Source organism: Ranitomeya variabilis, chromosome 4 (genome assembly GCF_051348905.1).
Source record: "Ranitomeya variabilis isolate aRanVar5 chromosome 4, aRanVar5.hap1, whole genome shotgun sequence".
Taxonomy (NCBI): Eukaryota; Metazoa; Chordata; class Amphibia; order Anura; family Dendrobatidae; genus Ranitomeya; species Ranitomeya variabilis.
Window position 1 is genome coordinate 8,580,292 of NC_135235.1, and position 23,041 is coordinate 8,603,332.

Here is a 23,041-nt window from a genome sequence, read left to right on the forward strand (position 1 = left end):
TAGTCTAGAAGCAGGAACATGCAACAGAAAGGCTCTGGTTACATTGATGGCCGGCACTAGAATAACTGAGCAGCAAGGCTAAATAGGATACACCCATATCCAGATGGAAACAGGTGAACAGAGAAAGTGAAGCACACAAGTCCAGTACCACCAGTGACCACCGGGGGAGCCCAAAAACCAAATTCACAACAGGTTACGGTTGGGATTAGGGTTAGGATTGGAATTAGGGTTACGGGTGTGTTGCGGTTAGGGTTGTGGTTAGGGGTGTGTTGGGGATAGGGTTGTGGTTAGGGGTGTGTTGGGGATAGGGTTGTGGTTAGGGGTGTGTTGGGGATAGGGTTGTGATTAGGGTTATGGCTACAGTTGGGATTAGGATTAGGGGTGTGTTGGGGTTAGTGTTGAAGTTAGAATTGAGGGGTTTCCACTGTTTAGGCACATCAGGGGTCTCCAAACGCAACATGGCGCCACCATTGATTCCAGCCAATCTTGCGTTCAAAAAGTCAAATGGTGCTCCCTCCCTTCCAAGCCCCGACGTGCGCCCAAACAGTGGTTTACCCCCACATTTGGGGTACCAGCGTACTCAGGACAAACTGGGCAACAACTGTTGGGGTCCAATTTCTCCTGTTACCCTTGCAAAAATAAAAAATTGCTTGCTAAAACATAATTTTTGAGGAAAGAACAATTATTTTTTATTTTCACGGCTCTGCGTTTTAAACTTCTGTGAAGCACTTGGGGGTTCAAAGTGCTCACCACACATCTAGATAAGATCCTTCGGGGGTCTAGTTTCCAAAATAGGGTCACTTGTGGGGTGTTTCTACTGTTTAGGCACATCAGGGGCTCTGCAAATGCAACGTGATGCCCGCAGACCATTCCATCAAAGTCTGCATTTCAAATGTCACTACTCCCCTTCCGAGCCCTGACGTGTGCCCAAACAGTGGTTTACCCCCACATATGGGGTATCAGCGTACTCAGGAGAAACTGGACAACAACTTTTGGGGTCCAATTTCTCCTGTTACCCTTGGGAAAATAAAAAATTGTGGGCTAAAAAATCATTTTTGAGAAAAGAAAAATTATTTTTTATTTTCATGGCTCTGCGTTATAAACTTCTGTGAAGCACTTGGGGGTTCAAAGTGCTCACCACACATCTAGATTAGTTCCTTGGGAGGTCTAGTTTCCAAAATGGGGTCACTTGTGCGGGCGCTCCAATGTTTAGGCACACAGGGGCTCTCCAAACGCGACATGGTGTCCGCTAATGATTGGAGCTAATTTTCCATTCAAAAAGCCAAATGGCGCTCCTTCCCTTCCGAGCCCTGCCGTGCCCAAACAGTGGTTTACCCCCACATATGAGGTATCGGTGTACTCAGGAGAAATTGCCCAACAAAATTTAGGATCCATTTTATCCTGTTGCCCATGTGAAAATGAAAAAATTGAGGCTAAAATAATTTTTTTGTGAAAAAAAGTACTTTTTCATTTTTACGGATCAATTTGTGAAGCACCTGGGGGTTTAAAGTGCTCACTATGCTTCTAGATAAGTTCCTTGGGGGGTCTAGTTTCCAAAATGGGGTCACTTGTGGGGGAGCTCCAATGTTTAGGCACACGGGGGCTCTCCAAACGCGACATGGTGTCCGCTAAAGATTGGAGCCAATTTTTCATTCAAAAAGTCAAATGGCGCTCCTTCCCTTCCGAGCCCTGCGCCCAAACAGTGGTTTACCCCCACATATGAGGTATCAGCGTACTCAGGACAAATTGGACAACAACGTCCGTGGTCCAGTTTCTCCTTTTACCCTTGGGAAAATAAAATTGTTGCTAAAAGATCATTTTTGTGACTAAAAAGTTAAATGTTCATTTTTTCCTTCCATGTTGCTTCTGCTGCTGTGAAGCACCTGAAGGGTTAATAAACTTCTAGAATGTGGTTTTGAGCATCTTGAGGGGTGCAGTTTTTAGAATGGTGTCACTTTTGGGTATTTTCAGCCATATAGAACCCTCAAATTGACTTCAAATGTGAGGTGGTCCCTAAAAAAAATGGTTTTGTAAATTTCGTTGTAAAAATGAGAAATCACTGGTCAAATTTTAACCCTTATAACTTCCTAGCAAAAAAAAAAAAATTGTTTCCAAAATTGTGCTGATGTAAAGTAGACATGTGGGAAAGATTATTTATTAACTATTTTGTGTCACATAACTCTCTGGTTTAACAGAATAAAAATTCAAAATTTGAAAATTGCGAAATTTTCAAAATTTTCGCCAAATTTCCGTTTTTTTTTCACAAATAAACTCAGAAATTATCGACCTAAATTTACCACTAACATGAAGCCCAATATGTCACGAAAAAACAATCTCAGAATCGCTAGGATCCGTTGAAGTGTTCCTGAGTTATTACCTCATAAAGGGACACTGGTCAGAATTGCAAAAAACGGCAAGGTCATTATGGCCAAAATAGGCTGGGTCATGAAGGGGTTAAGAGTAATACACCTGGTGAATAGTCTTGATTAAATAAATGTGCAAAATAAGCATATTTAACACTATTTCATCCTTCTTTTCTGCTCGTTTTCTAGACCTGAACATGGACAAAACATAATTCATCTTTCCCCCATCTCACTCTACCCCTCCACCCGACCTATCCATCAATGTCAATGACTGTTCACTTCCCCGGTCCCGCACGCTCGGTGCCTCGGGGTAATCCTTGACTCTGCCCTCTCTTTCAAGCCACATATCCAAGCCCTTGCCTCCTCTTGCCGATTCCAACTAAAAAACATTTCCCCGGATCCGTGCATTCCTTGACCATGAAACCACAAAAACACTAGTACATGCCCTTATCTACCGCCTCAACTACTGCAACCTCCTACTCTCTGGCCTCCTCTATAGCACTCAGGCACCACTCCAATCCATCCTACATCCTCTGCTGCCCGACTAATCCACCTCCCCAGCCTCTCCTCTCTGCCAGGCCCTTCCCTGGCTTCCTATTGTCCAGAGGCTACAGTTCAAAACACTAACAATGACCTACAAAGCCATTCACAACCTGACTCCTCCATACATCTGTGAAATGATCTCCCGGTACTTACCTACACGCAACCGTCGATCGTCTCATGATCTCCTTCTCTACTCCCCTCTTATCTCTTCCTCCCACAACCGCATCCAAGACTTCTCCCGTTCTTCCCCCATACTCTGGAATTCTCTACTCCAACACATCAGGCTCTCGCCTACCACAGAAACCTTCAAAAGAAACCTGAAGACCTACCTCTTCCGACAAGCCTACAACCTGCAGTGATCCCCAGCTCTACCCTCTCCTCCTGTATCCTCACACATCCCCTGCAGACTGTGAGCCCTCGCGGGCAGGGTCCTCTCTCCTCCTGTATCCTCAGCCATCCCTTGTAGATTGTGAGCCCTCGCGGGCAGGGTCCTCTCTCCTTCTGTATCCTCACCCATCCCTTATAGATTGTGAGCCCTCGCGGGCAGGGTCCTCTCTCCTCCTGTATCCTCACACATCCCCTGCAGACTGTGAGCCCTCGCGGGCAGGGTCCTCTCTCCTCCTGTATCCTCACCCATCCCTTGTAGATTGTGAGCCCTCGCGGGCAGGGTCCTCTCTCCCCTGTATCCTCACCCATCCCTTGTAGATTGTGAGCCCTCGCGGGCAGGGTCCTCTCTCCCCTGTATCCTCATCCATCCCTTGTAGATTGTGAGCCCTCGTGGGCAGGGTCCTCTCTCCCCTGTATCCTCATCCATCCCTTGTAGATTGTGAGCCCTCGCGGGCAGGGTCCTCTCTCCTCCTGTATCCTCACCCATCCCCTGTAGATTGTGAGCCCTCGCGGGCAGGGTCCTCTCTCCTCCTGTATCCTCACCCATCCCTTGTAGATTGTGAGCCCTCGCGGGCAGGGTCCTCTCTCCTCCTGTATCCTCATCCATCCCTTGTAGATTGTGAGCCCTCGCGGGCAGGGTCCTCTCTCCTCCTGTATCCTCACACATCCCCTGCAGACTGTGAGCCCTCGCGGGCAGGGTCCTCTCTCCTCCTGTATCCTCACCCATCCCTTGTAGATTGTGAGCCCTCGCGGGCAGGGTCCTCTCTCCTCCTGTATCCTCACACATCCCCTGCAGACTGTGAGCCCTCGCGGGCAGGGTCCTCTCTCTTCCTGTATCCTCACCCATCCCTTGTAGATTGTGAGCCCTCGCGGGCAGGGTCCTCTCTCCTCCTGTATCCTCACACATCCCCTGTAGATTGTGAGCCCTCGCGGGCAGGGTCCTCTCTCCTCCTGTATCCTCACACATCCCCTGCAGACTGTGAGCCCTCGCGGGCAGGGTCCTCTCTCCTCCTGTATCCTCACCCATCCCTTGTAGACTGTGAGCCCTCGCGGGCAGGGTCCTCTCTCCTCCTGTATCCTCACCCATCCCTTGTAGATTGTGAGCCCTCGCGGGCAGGGTCCTCTCTCCTCCTGTATCCTCACACATCCCCTGCAGACTGTGAGCCCTCGCGGGCAGGGTCCTCTCTCCTCCTGTATCCTCACACATCCCCTGCAGACTGTGAGCCCTCGCGGGCAGGGTCCTCTCTCCTTCTGTACCTGTTAGTGCCTTGTTTTACTCATGTTTATTGTACTTGTCTATATTTGCCCCGTTCACATGTAAAGCGCCACGGAATAAATGGTGCTATAAAAGGAATAATAAATAATAATAATTATTAACAATAATAAATGAGACAGCACACCGGGCCCTCTGGCACCACACTACAGAGCTGTGGGCACACCACCAGCTGCCATACATTGACCTATGTAGCACCAGAGATCCTGGTTCTTTATCAGGGGGATGCATGGGCTCTGATGGTACAAGACCCCTTCTATCAGCCCCCAAAAACTCCAGACAGCAGATATAGCCTCGTATTCAGTAACCCCTGGATGAGGGGCATGGGTACGAACACCGCCACCTCCACACATATGGGGCATCCGTATAGTCCTTGGATCCAGCGACATTACTACATCATGCTTGAAGAGAATCCTGCAGGATTGTGCCCTCTGACCAATGAAGACAATCATCATCCCCTACTAGGACCCTCCACATACCCACCAATAAACCTGCGCTTACTTGGAAGTGTTTGGGGGTCTCTCTAGTGAACAGAAGGAACCGGGTGTTGATTACTTCTGGCAGCCATGGAAGTCTGCTGATGGGCCTCTCCGGGGTGGGGGAGTATGGAGGGGCATCCGAGAAACATCCCAGCCGGTCATAGCAGACCTCTCCAGCTGGAGGGACAGAAGGAACCAACATGACACCACCACCATTAACTGAGCAAGAGGACACAGGAAGAAAGCAGGAGACCACCTGGTACCGGACCACAGGCGTCAATCACAGGGCGGCCCCCTAGGAAAAGAAAAACTCCTCCACAAAGCAACCTGCACCGCACTCGGGAAGACATTAGTGACAGGTTCAGAGCAAAAACCATTTCATCTTTACGCTAAAGTTCCATTCAGATCTGTGTAATGAGAAAAGCATACCGCAATATGTGTGCATACATAGCGAGCGCAGCTCTGGAGTATAATACAGGAGGTAACTCAGGATCAGTAATGTAATGTATGTACACAGTGACTGCACCAGCAGAATAGTGAGTGCAGCTCTGGAGTATAATACAGGAGGTAACTCAGGATCAGTAATGTAATGTATGTACACAGTGACTGCACCAGCAGAATAGTGAGTGCAGCTCTGGGGTATAATACAGGATGTAACTCAGGATCAGTAATGTAATGTATGTACACAGTGACTGCACCAGCAGAATAGTGAGTGCAGCTCTGGAGTATAATACGGGATGTAACTCAGGATCAGTAATGTATGTACACAGTGACTGCACCAGCAGAATAGTGAGTGCAGCTCTGGAGTATAATACAGGAGGTAACTCAGGATCAGTAATGTAATGTATGTACACAGTGACTGCACCAGAAGAATAGTGAGTGCAGCTCTGGGGTATAATACAGGTGGTAACTCAGGATCAGTAATGTAATGTATGTACACAGTGACTGCACCAGAAGAATAGTGAGTGCAGCTCTGGGGTATAATACAGGATGTAACTCAGGATCAGTAATGTATGTACACAGTGACTGCACCAGCAGAATAGTGAGTGCAGCTCTGGAGTATAATACAGGATGTAACTCAGGATCAGTAATGTATGTACACAGTGACTGCACCAGCAGAATAGTGAGTGCAGCTCTGGAGTATAATACAGGAGGTAACTCAGGATCAGTAATGTAATGTATGTACACAGTGACTGCACCAGCAGAATAGTGAGTGCAGCTCTGGAGTATAATACAGGAGGTAACTCAGGATCAGTAATGTAATGTATGTACACAGTGACTGCACCAGCAGAATAGTGAGTGCAGCTCTGGGATATAATACCAGCAGAATAGTGAGTGCAGCTCTGGGGTATAATACAGGAGGTAACTCAGGATCAGTAATGTAATATATGTACACGGTGACTGCACCAGCAGAATAGTGAGTGCAGCTCTGGGGTATAATACAGGAGGTAACTCAGCATCAGTAATGTAATGTATGTACACAGTGACTGCACCAGCAGAATAGTGAGTGCAGCTCTGGAGTAGAATACAGGATGTAACTCAGGATCAGTAATGTAATGTATGTACACAGTGACTGCACCAGCAGAATAGTGAGTGCAGCTCAGGGGTATAATACAGGATGTAACTCAGGATCAGTAATGTAATGTATGTACACAGTGACTGCACCAGCAGAATAGTGAGTGCAGCTCTGGGGTATAATACAGGATGTAACTCAGGATCAGTAATGTAATGTATGTACACAGTGACTGCACCAGCAGAATAGTGAGTGCAGCTCTGGGGTATAATACAGGATGTAACTCAGGATCAGTAATGTAATATATGTACACAGTGACTGCACCAGCAGAATAGTGAGTGCAGCTCTGGAGTATAATACAGGAGGTAACTCAGGATCAGTAATGTATGTATGTACACAGTGACTGCACCAGCAGAATAGTGAGTCCAGCTCTGCGGTATAATACAGGATGTATCTCAGGATCAGTAATGTAATGTATGTACACAGTGACTGCACCAGCAGAATAGTGAGTGCAGCTCTGGAGTATAATACAGGATGTAACTCAGGATCAGTAATGTAATATATGTACACAGTGACTGCACCAGCAGAATAGTGAGTGCAGCTCTGGGGTATAATACAGGATGTAACTCTGGATCAGTAATGTAATATATGTACACAGTGACTGCACCAGCAGAATAGTGAGTGCAGCTCTGGGGTATAATACAGGATGTAACTCAGGATCAGTAATGTAATGTATGTACACAGTGACTGCACCAGCAGAATAGTGAGTGCAGCTCTGGAGTATAATACAGGATGTAACTCAGGATCAGTAATGTATGTATGTACACAGTGACTGCACCAGCAGAATAGTGAGTGCAGCTCTGGAGTATAATACAGGAGGTAACTCAGGATCAGTAATGTAATGTATGTACACAGTGACTGCACCAGCAGAATAGTGAGTGCAGCTCTGGGGTATAATACAGCATGTAACTCAGGATCAGTAATGTAATGTATGTACACAGTGACTGCACCAGAAGAATAGTGAGTGCAGCTCTGGGGTATAATACAGGATGTAACTCAGGATCAGTAATGTATGTACACAGTGACTGCACCAGCAGAATAGTGAGTGCAGCTCTGGAGTATAATACAGGATGTAACTCAGGATCAGTAATGTATGTACACAGTGACTGCACCAGCAGAATAGTGAGTGCAGCTCTGGAGTGTAATACAGGAGGTAACTCAGGATCAGTAATGTAATGTATGTACACAGTGACTGCACCAGCAGAATAGTGAGTGCAGCTCTGGAGTATAATACAGGAGGTAACTCAGGATCAGTAATGTAATGTATGTACACAGTGACTGCACCAGCAGAATAGTGAGTGCAGCTCTGGAGTATAATACAGGAGGTAACTCAGGATCAGTAATGTAATGTATGTACACAGTGACTGCACCAGCAGAATAGTGAGTGCAGCTCTGGGATATAATACAGGAGGTAACTCAGGATCAGTAATGTAATATATGTACACGGTGACTGCACCAGCAGAATAGTGAGTGCAGCTCTGGGGTATAATACAGGATGTAACTCAGGATCAGTAATGTAATGTATGTACACAGTGACTGCACCAGCAGAATAGTGAGTGCAGCTCTGGGGTATAATACAGGATGTAACTCAGGATCAGTAATGTAATATATGTACACAGTGACTGCACCAGCAGAATAGTGAGTGCAGCTCTGGAGTATAATACAGGAGGTAACTCAGGATCAGTAATGTATGTATGTACACAGTGACTGCACCAGCAGAATAGTGAGTCCAGCTCTGCGGTATAATACAGGATGTAACTCAGGATCAGTAATGTAATGTACACAGTGACTGCACCAGCAGAATAGTGAGTGCAGCTCTGGAGTATAATACAGGATGTAACTCAGGATCAGTAATGTAATGTATGTACACAGTGACTGTGTAAGAGGGTGAACTGTAGTCACACAGAGAGCACTAGGACCCTGTGGTTTCTGCCTGCTGCAGCAAGGGACAAATTCTGATACTGCCAGAATCCCGGAGACAATCTGGGCTGGTGGGTGGGGTCTGGTGTCTTCTGTGTAAAAATGAAACAAGGAAGTGAGAGAAAAAGTGCGGGAAGAGAAGACAGAAGCTGCGGTGATATTGCAAGGAGTCAGTGTGTGGACTTTACTGCGAGTGTGTAGAGAAAAGAAGCTGTGGAGAGACTTAGTCTTGCTAACGTTCCCCTGGAGAAGAGCCAATCTTTTGTTAACCTTTGAGAGACTTCGTTGCCAGCGTATTCTGAAGAAGAGCTAATCCATTATCTAAAAAGACTGAGACTTGACTAAAGACCCACTACGTGTTTGAGAGTCTGTGATTCCCTGTGCATTGATTGGAGAAACAAGTCTGACCGATTGCTGATACAGAGACTGACGGGTTGTCGTGGAAGCATTCCTAGGAGCTACAGAAGAAGAGACAATATCGTGAGGCCACTAACTAAGTCCCCGGCGTTTGGGCTCGGCATCCGCCGATCAGACAAGAGGAGCTTGCTGTAACTTATTGGCGCTGAAGATATAGACTGGCTGCAGCCTGTGCGGATTCTTACCTGAGAGGAGATCTATCTCAGGATACGGTACCAATAGTCATAGATACCCGGGTATCCCTGCGCAGAGTGTTTAATTGTTACTTTAGAGGTGTATCTAATATTAGAGTTGTGTAAGTTATACTCAGTGTGCCGTTCCAGGGACTCCCTTTATAACATTACAATCAATTTACACTTGTTCCTGTTTTAGTTTCCTTGTTAGGTAAATTTCTTACTAGTCTTTTGTAGCATACAGTTCTCAGGAGACCTTGGAGTGGCACAGTGATTTCAGCTGCTGCTGAGCTGGTGTATCTTTGGGGTGCATCTACTTTAATATTCTCCATATTACCTTTATTATTTTGCCTTTGAGTAAATACCGTTTGGAGATTTCTGCCTTAGTCTTGGTTTGTGACTCACTGGATCTTATTCGGACCTCTGGTCATTACATTTTTGGCGTAGTCGGCAGGATCCAGTGTTTGTCATGGACGAGGGCGAGGGTAGAAATGACCCCGCTGTATCCGCATCCTCCTCGAGGGTTGGGGTTCCCCTGGCAGCCGCAGCGATTTCGGGAGGGTATGTGCCTGTAGGAGCTTTACTTCAGCACATGCCGAAATACGACGGGCGCAATATGGCGTTGCAAGATTGGGCTGAGAGAATCCGGAGTATTCTGCGCATGTGTAATTTGACCCCCGCGTTACGCGCTGAGCTGGCATTAAATGCACTGGAGGGCGATATTAGACGTATGGTGATGGTGCGTCCAGAATCAGAGAGGGATACGTTAGAAAAGATTTTGGAACTGTTAGAGGGGAGTTTGGGGGGCCGAGCGCGTGTGGCCCAGCTTCGGTCCCTATTCTTTAATCGCCCCCAGAGAGAGTGTGAGTCCCTGATGCAGTACTCTAATATCTTGCAAGAGACGCTGAATGAGATGCAGCGACTAGACCAGGGGGCCATGGGAGCGTTCCGGGAGGTAGACCGCTTGCTCCGGGATCAATTCATCACCGGTTTAGCTAATAGACTTCTCCGGGACAAATTGTTGGAAATGGCCCGGGCTGCACCAGAATTATCCTTCTGGCAGATTTACCGAGCTGCAGTGGAAAGGGAAGAGAAATCTGCCCATGTGCCCGAGGGGTCAGTGAACAGTGCCCAGCTGGAAGAAGGTGGGTCATCAGGGTCAGGGGGAGAGGGGCTGGTGAGCGTGGTACAAGCTTTGCGTGCTGAGGTGAAGGAGTTGAGGCTGAAATTGTCTCAACTGACAGTTGATCCCGCCTCTACCCCCTCACGGGGGACTCCTGCCCCACCCCCTGGAACGGTGACCCCACGGACGGCCAGGTCGTCCTATCAGAATGAGTCAAGCCCTCGTCCACGAGGAGCAATCACCTGCTGGAAGTGTGGACGCCAGGGACACATCTCTCATTACTGCCGGACGCTTGCAGCCCCAGAAACTCCGTCGCCAGCTTTAAACTTCCGGCCGCTGCCATGAGAGGGCAAGCAGCAGCGGCCCCACTCACACAAAGCCCTCGACGGAATGAGCAAGATTTGTTTGCATGTAGTCCAGTGATAGAAGCAGAATTTGAAGGGCGGAAGATGAGGTGCTTGGTTGACACGGGATCCGAATGTACTATAATGCCACTAGAAATATATGAGAGATACTTCAGTCGACTAGTGATTCCAGAGGATGGCCGAGTGATACGACTGACCGCCGCAAATAATGGTCAACTGTCAGTCAAGGGAATCGTGTGGATGCAACTAAAAATGTTTGGTCAAGAGCTGGGGCAGAAAGGGGTAGTACTGGTGGATCACCCCCCTAGAAGAGGGATGGAAGTGACGCTCGGAATGAACGTGCTGCGAGACTTGAATCACCAGATGTATGCCAGTGAAGGACCCCGATACTGGGCCCGTGCGACAAGACACCGACCCACACAGAGAATTCTACACCGTCTAGTGCTGAGTTGCGACTTGCTGAAAAGTGCGGTCCCAGGCGGCCGGGTGGGCCGGGTCCGAGTGCCATCGAGGGCCCCGATCCTGCTGGGACCAAGACAAGAGGAACTCTTAATGCTGCCTGTGGGAGCTGCACAGAGATTGAATGGGCTTGAAGTGCTACTTGAGCCCGTCCGAGAGGGTTCCTCATTCGCCAAGGTACATGTGGCCCGGTCTCTGGCGATTGTGAAGAATGGACGAGTGCCGGTCCGATGCATCAATGTTTTAGATGAAGCTGTTGCAATTCCTGCTGGAACCATACTGGCTGAACTGTTCGTGCCGGCAGAAAAGGTGCCGGAAAATGCTGGATTCGAACTGCGACCAGACCAACAGTCATCCTGGACCTTTGCGGTCGAGGTAGGCCGGGCTGAGCCTCCTACGGAGGAATGGAATGGTCATGTGATCATGGAACAGATGCGAGTGGATCGGGAGAAGCTGACTCCCGCGCAGTTGGAGCAGTTGGAGAGAGTTTTGTGGGAACATCAAGAGACCTTTTCCCGACATGGAGAGGATTTCGGGTGTACCCAGATGATTGAGCATGAGATTCCAACGGGGGATACTCCACCCATTAGAGAAAGATATCGGCAAATTCCTCCAGCGCTTTATCAAGAGGTGAAGAGCATGGTGGCCAGTATGTTGGACAACCAAGTGATCCGAGAGAGCCGGAGTCCCTGGGCGGCTCCTGTAGTCTTGGTCCGCAAGAAGGATGGGACACTCCGATTTTGTGTGGACTATCGAAAATTGAACGCCCACACCGTACGGGACGCATATCCTTTACCCCGTATTGAAGAATCCCTGTCGGCCCTGGGTCGGGCCAAGTATTTCTCAACGTTGGATTTGGCAAGCGGGTACTGGCAGGTCCCAATGGCTGAAAAAGATCGGGCCAAGACGGCGTTTGTCTTGCCAATGGGGCTCTTCGAGTTCAACCGGATGCCCTTTGGCCTCGCTACCGCCCCGGGAACCTTCCAACGCCTGATGGAACATTGCTTGGGCGATCTAAATTTTGAATCAGTCTTGATATATCTAGATGACATTGTGGTGTTCGGAACCTCATTTGAAGATCATCTGGAGAAGCTGCGTCAAGTTCTCCGGCGGCTCAAGAGCTACGGCCTGAAAATAAAGCCAAAAAAATGTCAACTGTTACGAAACCAGATTGAATATTTGGGGCATCTGGTGACCCCGGACGGGGTACTACCTTTAGACAGTAAGATCAAGGCGGTACAAGAGTGGCCACCTCCTTGTGACTTGCGAGAAGTGCGGGCCTTCCTGGGTCTAGCAGGATACTATCGGCAGTTTGTGCCTAAATTCTCACAAGTGGTGAGTCCCTTGAATGAACTTTTGAGAGGGACAGCGCTGGGTCCTCGAAATCGCCCCATCCCATGGGGGCCCCTACAGAAAAAGGCATTTGATGAAGTGAAAACCGCCCTAACGAGTGCCCCATTGCTGGCCTACGCCCGGTTTGACACCCCTTTTTTGTTGTATACCGATGGTAGTCTTCATGGGTTGGGGGCAGTGCTAGCACAGGTGCAGGACGGCCGAGAGCGAGTGATTTCTTATGGTAGCAGATCTTTAAGAGACTCCGAGCGAAATCCGGCTAACTACAGCTCATTCCGGCTGGAATTGCTGGCCCTGGTGTGGGCAATGACAGAACGCTTTGCCGAGTATCTAACAGGAGCGGAGGTGCTAGTCATGACAGATAACAACCCGCTAGCTCACTTAGAGAATGCAAAACTTGGGGCGTTGGAGCAGCGGTGGGTCGCCAGACTAGCCAAGTTCAATTACCGCATTAAATTTCGTTCTGGTCGAGAAAACGGCAATGCAGATGCATTGTCAAGAGTGCCCCTTGGGTCATCAGGGGAAGATGTTGACGAACAACTGGAGGACACTGAAACTCCAGTTTTGGGGCAGATACCTATCTTCCAAAGTGTGGTACACTCAAGTGGGGTGGCCACCGGGATGCCCTGTGTCCTGGGTAAAACATCCTCAGATTGGATAAGAGTCCAGGATGAGTGTCCGGATGTTGCACTTGTGCGCCGTTGGGTACAAAACAAGGCCTGGCCCAGTGCAGAGGACAAGGCTCAGTTGTCCATGGAAGGAATGAAACTCCTTCGACAATGGGATAAATTGTGTGTGGAACAAGGTCTTTTGTATCGTAAGGTGTACCTGCCATCGGAGCTGCAGCATCGGTACCAACTGATAATCCCTGTGGGGATGGGTCCAGTGGTCGCTCGTGAGGCGCATGAGAAGGGGGCCCATTTTGGTGTGAAGTGAAAAGACACTCCAGTGGTTGCAGCGAGTCCTCTACTGCCCTGAGTTGGGAGGGATGGTGGCCGACGCGTGTCGGCAGTGCCGAATTTGTGGGCTCAATAAAAGCCCTGAGCAGCGGGCTCCCACACAATCTATTAAAACTTCAGCTCCGCTGGAGCTACTCATGATTGACTACGTGTTGATAGGGTACTCTACGTCAGGGTACTCCTATTGCCTGGTGATGACAGATCACTTTACCAAGTATGCTGTAGCGGTGCCGACAAGAGATCAGACGGCCAAGTCGGCGGCTGAGGCAGTGTGCCGACATTTCTTCCAAGTGTTCGGGTGTCCGCAGAGAATACATTCAGATCAAGGGGCCTGCTTTCAGGGGACGCTGATGAAAGAGTTGCACCAGCTCTATGGTATCGAGCAGTCGAGAACAACGCCTTACCACCCTCAGGGTAACGGGGCATGTGAGCGTTTTAATCGGACCTTGTTGCAAATGTTGCGGTCCTTAGAGAGTCAGCAACAGACATGCTGGCCTGAGTATCTCCCCGAATTGATGTGGGCTTACAATAACAGGGTGCACAGTACTACTGGTTACTCGCCACACATGTTAATGTTTGGTAGACCTGGCCGAGACATTGAGGATTTGAACATGCCAGATCCCTCCTCCGTCCCCCCCCGGACTGCATCCGAGTGGGTACGAGAACATCGGCGACGGTTAAGGGTGGTGCATCAGGTGGTGGGCGACCGTCTTCGCCAGGTGGTTCATAGGGACACGCGACCCGTGCAAACAGAATTGTTCTCTCCGGGAGACAGAGTGTTGGTGAGGACAAAGCGACGGTCAGGAAAGCTGAGTGACCGATGGGAGGCGATACCGTATCTGATAAAAAAACAAGTGAATCCTGAGATTCCAGTGTACGAAGTTGAACCGGTGGGGACAGGGGGGCCAACCCGTAATTTGCACCGTAACATGCTACAACGGTGCTGGTTTGAAGATTCGGCGCCTATTCCCCCAGAGCCAGAGGCCATGTCCCAAGGGGCGGGAACTCTGAATGATCTTGAGTTTGATGGTGTGCTTATTCCTGCGCCTGCTTATTTGCCCCCTGTGACCAATCTTGCCTCGTGTGATGAGAATGTTGAGAATGTGGCGGATGCTGTTGAGGAGAGCGCATCAGGTCAACTGCTTGGTCCTGACGCTGTATCGCGGAACATCGAGCCGCGGAAGGAGGCAACTCCACTTGCGCCCACTAACACGATCACGGAAGAGACTTTAGCTCCCTCTAGGGTTGCACCTGTTGATGTAGGACTCAGGAGAACTACACGATCTACGGCAGGAATACCGCCTCAGCGATATGCTCAGGATGAATTTGAGTGGGAAGGTGTGTCGAGGACGCCAACCTCTAGTGGGGTGGCATGTAAGAGGGTGAACTGTAGTCACACTGAGAGAGCACTAGGACCCTGTGGTTTCTGCCTGCTGCAGCAAGGGACAAATTCTGATACTGCCAGAATCCCGGAGACAATCTGGGCTGGTGGGTGGGGTCTGGTGTCTTCTGTGTAAAAATGAAACAAGGAAGTGAGAGAAAAAGTGCGGGAAGAGAAGACAGAAGCTGCGGTGATATTGCAAGGAGTCAGTGTGTGGACTTTACTGCGAGTGTGTAGAGAAAAGAAGCTGTGGAGAGACTTAGTCTTGCTAACGTTCCCCTGGAGAAGAGCCAATCTTTTGTTAACCTTTGAGAGACTTCGTTGCCAGCGTATTCTGAAGAAGAGCTAATCCATTATCTAAAAAGACTGAGACTTGACTAAAGACCCACTACGTGTTTGAGAGTCTGTGATTCCCTGTGCATTGATTGGAGAAACAAGTCTGACCGATTGCTGATACAGAGACTGACGGGTTGTCGTGGAAGCATTCCTAGGAGCTACAGAAGAAGAGACAATATCGTGAGGCCACTAACTAAGTCCCCGGCGTTTGGGCTCGGCATCCGCCGATCAGACAAGAGGAGCTTGCTGTAACTTATTGGCGCTGAAGATATAGACTGGCTGTAGCCTGTGCGGATTCTTACCTGAGAGGAGATCTATCTCAGGATACGGTACCAATAGTCATAGATACCCGGGTATCCCTGCGCAGAGTGTTTAATTGTTACTTTAGAGGTGTATCTAATATTAGAGTTGTGTAAGTTATACTCAGTGTGCCGTTCCAGGGACTCCCTTTATAACATTACAATCAATTTACACTTGTTCCTGTTTTAGTTTCCTTGTTAGGTAAATTTCTTACTAGTCTTTTGTAGCATACAGTTCTCAGGAGACCTTGGAGTGGCACAGTGATTTCAGCTGATGCTGAGCTGGTGTATCTTTGGGGTGCATCTACTTTAATATTCTCCATATTACCTTTATTATTTTGCCTTTGAGTAAATACCGTTTGGAGATTTCTGCCTTAGTCTTGGTTTGTGACTCACTGGATCTTATTCGGACCTCTGGTCATTACAACTGCACCAGCAGAATAGTGAGTGCAGCTCTGGAGTATAATACAGGATGTAACTCAGGATCAGTAATGTATGTACACAGTGACTGCACCAGCAGAATAGTGAGTGCAGCACTGGGATATAAAGACATGTCACATCTCTGTAGGATTAGCATTTCCAGCCATTCAGGCTTTTGCTCAGTAATGGAGATCTTACAGAGAAGCTTCTGCCGTGTGATGGACATGAGACTATACAGCCTGTATGGAGCCACTCACCCCTGACAGCCACCATCATGCCGACCACTAAGCCCCATGGCAGCTCCATCATCCTCATGAGGCGTCTGCTCCTCTCTCAGGTCCTGAGTGTAAGTCCCTGCTCTGCGGGTGGAGCTGATTCCTCTCACCTGTTCTGACCACTCATCATATTAACCATTTGTGGTGCCTTCAGATGTTACACTTGAGGCCAGGTGGCGTTGCTGACCAATATGGAGGACGGGGGCCATGTGTGTAAAAATACTAAGGCTATGTGCACACGCTGCGGATTTTGCTGCGGATCCGCAGCTGATTGGCTGTTGTGGATCTGCAGCTGTTTGCCCTGAGTGTACAGCACCATGTAAACCTATGGAAAACAAAGTCCGCAGTGCACATGCTGCAGAAAAAACACGCGGAAACGCTGCATTGTTTATTCTGCAGCATGTCAATTCTTTGTGCGGATTCCGCAGCGGTTTACACCTGCTCCTCAATAGGAATCCGCACAAAATCCACAAAAAAATCACAGTAAATCCGCGGTAATTCTGCAGTAAATCCGCAGTGCAGATTTCCTGCGGATTTACCAAAATCAGTGCAGAAAAATCCGCACACCTTTCCGCAACATGTGCACATACCCTAAGGGTATGTGCACACGTTCAGGATTTCTTGCAGAAATTTCCTGAAGAAAACCGGAAATTTTCTGCAAGAAATCCGCATTTTTTTTTTTTGCGTTTTTTTTCCGTTTTTTTTGCGTTTTTTTTACATTCTGCAAGCGTAATTAGCTTGCAGAATGCTAAAGTTTTCCAAGCGATCTGTAGCATCGCTTGGAAAACTGACTGACAAGTTGGTCACACTTGTCAAACATACTGTTTGACAAGTGTGACCAACTTGTTACTATAGATGCTGCTTTTGCAGCATCTATAGTAAAAGATAGAACGTTTAAAAATAATAAAAAAAATAAAAAAAAATGCTTATACTCACCCGCAGACATCAGATCTCCTCACCGGCGTCCATTCCTATAGCTGAAGGCAGGGCCTTCCATGACGTCACGGTCACGTGAGCGGTCTCGACCAATCACAGGACAGTGACGTCATTCGGCAAGGTCCTTCTCCGCACACCAGCTACAGGAACCAGCCAGCGTGCAGCACAGAGGCGGGAACACTGCGCTGGACATCGAGGGTGAGTATAGGACTGTTTTTTATTTTATTTCTTATTTTTTGACCACTTATATGGTGCCCAGTGCGTGGAGGAGAGTTTCCTCTCCTCCACCCTGGGTACCAACCGCACATAATCTGCTTACTTCCCGCATGGTGTGCACAGCCCCGTGCGGGAAGTAAGCAGATCAATGGACCCCTAGGTGTGCGGAATCCCCGCAATTCCGCATTTTTAATGAACATGTTGCTTTTTTTTCCGCTATGCGATTTTTTCGCGGAAAAAATCGCAACATTTGCACAAAAAATGCGGAATACCTTGTAAATAATAGGAGGCATATGTTAGCGTTTTTTTCGCGTTTTTATCACGTTTTTATAGCGAAAAAACGCGAAAAAAACGCTAAAAATCCTGAACGTGTGCACATGGCCTAAGACCGCATTCACACGGTCAGTAGTTGGTCAGTATTTTACATCAGTATTCGTAGAAGTGGTGACGAGTTTCTATCAGACTTTTCCTCTCCTGTTCTTTTGGCTACAATTACTGAAGTAAATTCTGAATTGTGGCTACGGAACAGGACGACATTCTGGAACCCCGGGAATGGCAGTGGATACATGATCCAACCCTCCAGAGCTACCCCCAGGGTATGTTTCCACGTTCAGTATTTGCTGCGGATTGGACACTGTGTCCAGATGTTACAGCATAGTGGATGGGATTTCACGAGACCCCATCTCTACTATGAATTGACGGATGCCTCTGGCGTCCATGTGTAACTGGACATGCGGCTCGTCTTTCTAGACTGCAGCATGTCTATTTATCTTGTGGAGACGCTCCATCTCTGCAAGGTAAGTAACACAGTCTATGTATAGGATCCTCATGTAGTCACCGGCCTCGTTCACACTGGCGGATAAATAATCTCCATTCTCATCCAGTAACGGGACAATTTCTCCTCACTGGTGATGAGCGAATATACTCGTTACTGGAGATTTCCCAGCATGCTCGGGGGTCCTCCGAGTATTTTTTAGTGCTCGGAGATTTAGTTTTCATCGCCGCAGCTGAATGATTTACATCTGTTAGCCAACATAAGTACACGTGGGGATTCCCTAGCAACCAGGCAACCTCCACATGTACTTATGCTGGCTAACAGATGTAAATCATTCAGCTGAGGAAAACTAAATCTCCGAGCACTAAAAAATACTCGGAGGTCACCTGAGCATGCTGGGAAATCTCAAGTAACGAGTATATTCGCTCATCACTACTCCTCACTTGTCCTCCGGCTGCAGTCAATTCTTCTCTGCAGATATTAATCATTTTCAGAACCATTTATAGTTTCTATGGTACAGAATGGTAATGTGTCCGTAAGAATCGCATGCCATACTGGTGGTCAATATACTGGTGGTCCGTATACTGATGGTCCGTATACTGATGGTCCATATACTCGTGGTCCATATACTGATGGTCCGTATACTGGTGGTCCGTATACTGGTGGTCCATATACTGGTGGTCCATTTACTGTTGGTCCATATACTGGTGGCCCGTATACTGGTGGTCCGTATACTGATGGTCCATATATTGGTGGTCTGTGTACTGGTGGTCCATATACTGGTGGTCCGTATACTGGTGATCCGTATACTGGTGGTCCGTTTACTGGTGGTCCATATACTGGTGTTCCATATACTGATAGTCAATATACTGGTGGTCCATATACTGGTGGTCCGTATACTGGTGATCTGTATACTGGTGGTCCATATACAGATGGCCCGTATACTGGTGGTCCGTATACTGATGGTCCATACACTGGTGGTCAATATACTGGTGGTCCATATACTGGTGGTCCGTATACTGATGGTCCATATATTGGTGGTCTGTATACTGGTGGTCTGTATGCTGGTGGTCCGTATACTGTTGGTCTGTATACTGTTGGTCCATATACTGGTGGTCCGTATAATGATGGTCCATATACTGAATTGTTCAACATATTTATCAATGATTTAGATGAAGGAATTGAGGGTGCACTGATTAAATTTGCTGATGACACAAAGCTAGGAGGGATAGCTAATACTAGAGAAGAGAGAGAGGATTCAAAAAGATATAAATAAACTGGAGCAGTGGGCAGCAACTAACAGAATAGTTATTAACAAGGAAAAATGTAAAGTACTACATCTGGGCCATAAAAATGAAAAAAGCATATACAAAATGGGAAGAATAGGGCTAAGCAACAGCACATGTGAAAAAGACTTGGGTACACTAATAGATCACAGACTGAACATGAGTCAACAGTGTGATGCAGCAGTAAAAAGGCAAATACAATTCTGGGATGTATTAACAGAAGTATACAGTCTAGATCACATGAAGTCATTATTGCCCTCTACTCCTCTTTGATCAGACCTCATCTGGAATACTGTGTCCAGTTTTGGGCTCCACATTTTAAAAAAACACAGCAACAAACTGGAGCAAGTTCAGAGAAGAGCGACCAGAATGGTGACCGGTCTACAAACCATGTCCTATGAGGAACGGTTACAGGATCTCGGAATGTTTACATGCAAAAAAGAAGACTGAGAGGAGACTTAATAGCTGTCTACAAATATCTGAAGGGCTGTCACATTGTAGAAGGATCATCTTTATTCTCATTTGCACAAGGAAAGACTAGAAGCAATGGGAGGAAACTGAATGGGAGGAGGCACAGATTAGATATTAGAGAAAACTTTTGACAGTAAGGTGATCAATGAGTGGAACAGGCGGCCACGAGAGGTGGTGAGTTCTCCTTCAATGGAAGTCTTCACACAGAGGCTGGACAGACATCTGCCTGGGATGATTTAGTGAATCCTGCATTGAGCAGGGGGTTGGACCAGATGACCCAGGAGGTCCCTTCCGACTCTACCATTCTATGATTCTATGATGGTTTGTATACTGATGGTCCATATACTGGAGGTTTGTATACTGATGGTCCATATAATGGTTGTCCGTATATTGGTGGCCTGTATACTGATGGTTTGTGTACTTGTGGTCCATATATTGGTGGCCTGTATACTGATGGTTTGTATACTGATGGTCTGTATATTGGTGGTCTGTATACTGATGATTTGTATATTGGTGGTACGTTTACTGGTGGTCCATATACTGGTGTTCCATATACTGATAGTCAATATACTGGTGGTCCATATACTGGTGGTCCGTATACTGGTGATCTGTATACTGGTGGTCCATATACAGATGGCCCGTATACTGGTGGTCCGTATACTGATGGTCCATACACTGGTGGTCCATATACTGGTGGTCCGTATACTGATGGTCCATATATTGGTGGTCTGTATACTGGTGGTCTGTATGCTGGTGGTCCGTATACTGTTGGTCTGTATACTGTTGGTCCATATACTGGTGGTCCGTATAATGATGGTCCATATACTGAATTGTTCAACATATTTATCAATGATTTAGATGAAGGAATTGAGGGTGCACTGATTAAATTTGCTGATGACACAAAGCTAGGAGGGATAGCTAATACTAGAGAAGAGAGAGAGGATTCAAAAAGATATAAATAAACTGGAGCAGTGGGCAGCAACTAACAGAATGGTTTTTAACAGGGAAAAATGTAAAGTACTACATCTGGGCAATAAAAATGAAAAAAGCATATACAAAATGGGAAGAATAGGGCTAAGCAACAGCACATGTGAAAAAGACTTGGGTACACTAATAGATCACAGACTGAACATGAGTCAACAGTGTGATGCAGCAGTAAAAAAGCCAAATACAATTCTGGGATGTATTAACAGAAGCATACAGTCTAGATCACGTGAAGTCATTATTGCCCTCTACTCCTCTTTGATCAGACCTCATCTGGAATATTGTGTCCAGTTTTGGGCTCCACATTTTAAAAAAACACAGCAACAAACGAGCAAGTTCAGAGAAGAGCGACCAGAATGGTGACCGGTCTACAAACCATGTCCTATGAGGAACGGTTACAGGATCTCGGAATGTTTACATGCAAAAAAGAAGACTGAGAGGAGACTTAATAGCTGTCTGCAAATATCTGAAGGGCTGTCACATTGTAGAAGGATCATCTTTATTCTCATTTGCACAAGGAAAGACTAGAAGCAATGGGAGGAAACTGAATGGGAGGAGGCACAGATTAGATATTAGAGAAAACTTTTGACAGTAAGGTGATCAATGAGTGGAACAGGCGGCCACGAGAGGTGGTGAGTTCTCCTTCAATGGAAGTCTTCACACAGAGGCTGGACAGACATCTGTCTGGGATGATTTAGTGAATCCTGCATTGAGCAGGGGGTTGGACCAGATGACCCAGGAGGTCCCTTCCGACTCTACCATTCTATGATTCTATGATGGTTTGTATACTGATGGTCCATATACTGGAGGTTTGTATACTGATGGTCCATATAATGGTTGTCCGTATATTGGTGGCCTGTATACTGATGGTTTGTGTACTTGTGGTCCATATATTGGTGGCCTGTATACTGATGGTTTGTATACTGATGGTCTGTATATTGGTGGCCTGTATACTGATGGTTTGTATACTGATGGTCTGTATATTGGTGGTCTGTATACTGATAGACCGATTACTGGTCCTCCGTATAAGAGAGAGGAGGGGGAGTCTCGGGAGCTACAGAGGTAGCCTGAAGATTAGCCAATTGGTAATCACAGGAGGGTGCCTCCTGTTCTCTCTTCCAATTACCGCCACGTTTGGGACATGACACCATTTCCAGCCCACAATTCCATGATATCAGGAGGATTGTATGCAAATATTTGCCCATTATGAACTAGGACACCACATTACGTTCCATCCTAACTAATGGTTGCAGAGTTGTAGCCAGAAGAGGTCTTACCTTAGGTAACGTGTTATCGCCCGGCATGTTGAAATCATCCCCTTCCCCTCCAGCCTGGTTAAAGGGAACCTGTCACCAGGTTTGGCCAATACGAGTTACGGCCATCGCCTCTCATGGCTGTTATGCAGCATATTCTATAATGCTTTATATCTGCCCCCGATCCGACCTGTAAGAGAAGAAAGATAATTTGTATTATACTCACCTGTGGGGCGGTCCGGTCCGATGGGTGCCGCTCTTCTTGGTCCGGCACCTCCCATCTTCTTGCGATGCTGTCCTCCTTCTTGCTTCGTGTGGATGACACGTCCCTGCATCTCCCACACAGTCTCCTCGGCACCACGCTCCTGCACAGGCGCACTTGTCTGCCCTGTTGAGGGGCGCAGGGCTTTTCTGATCTTTCCCGACACCTGCGCACTGCAGTACTTTGCTCTGCCTTCAACAGGGCAGATAAGTGCACCTGTGCAGGAGCGCGGTGCCGAGGAGACTGTGGATGATGCAGCGACACGTCATCCACATGAAGCAAGAAGGAGGGCGGCGATCATAAGAAGATGGGAGGTGCCAGACCAAGAAGAGCGACACCCATCAGACCAGACCGCCCCACAGGTGAGTATAATAAAAGTTATTTTTCTTCTCTTCCAGGTCAGGTTGGGGGCGGATATAAAGCATTATAGAATATGCTACATATCAGCCCTGAAAAGTGGAGGTCGTAACTCGTATCGGCCAAACCTGGAGACAGGTTCCCTTTAACTATCAAGGGCTTGTACAAATGTGCTGGGTCCAAGTCTAATGTATGCCGGTATGCCCTGGACAAAACATATATGGTATTTTTTGGATTATAAGACACACTTTTTTCCTCAAAATTTGGGGGGAAAATGGGTGTGCATCTTATAATGCAGATATACCTTACCAGTACTGTTGCTGCCGACTGCAGGCTGGGATGAGGGGGTGTCCGGCGGTGCTTCGGATGTCTGGCAGTGCTGCAGGGGTGTCCGGCAGTGTTG

At 47.6% G+C, this 23,041-nt stretch overlaps 1 protein-coding gene across 2 annotated transcripts in view; it reads right to left on the reverse strand.

Annotated features, from left to right (window-relative positions):
* Positions 1–16,257, reverse strand: part of LOC143769416 (pancreatic lipase-related protein 2-like) — a 33,049-nt gene extending 16,792 nt beyond the window's left edge. Inside the window, exon 1 of one of the 2 annotated variants that reach the window (XM_077257913.1) lies at positions 16,081–16,257. The gene's annotated coding sequence lies outside the window, so the exon portion shown is untranslated. Of the gene's footprint in view, positions 1–5,067; positions 5,217–16,080 lie in introns of those variants that run through there. The other variant, XM_077257914.1, reaches the window with a different exon arrangement.
* Between the last annotated feature and the right edge of the window lie 6,784 nt (positions 16,258–23,041).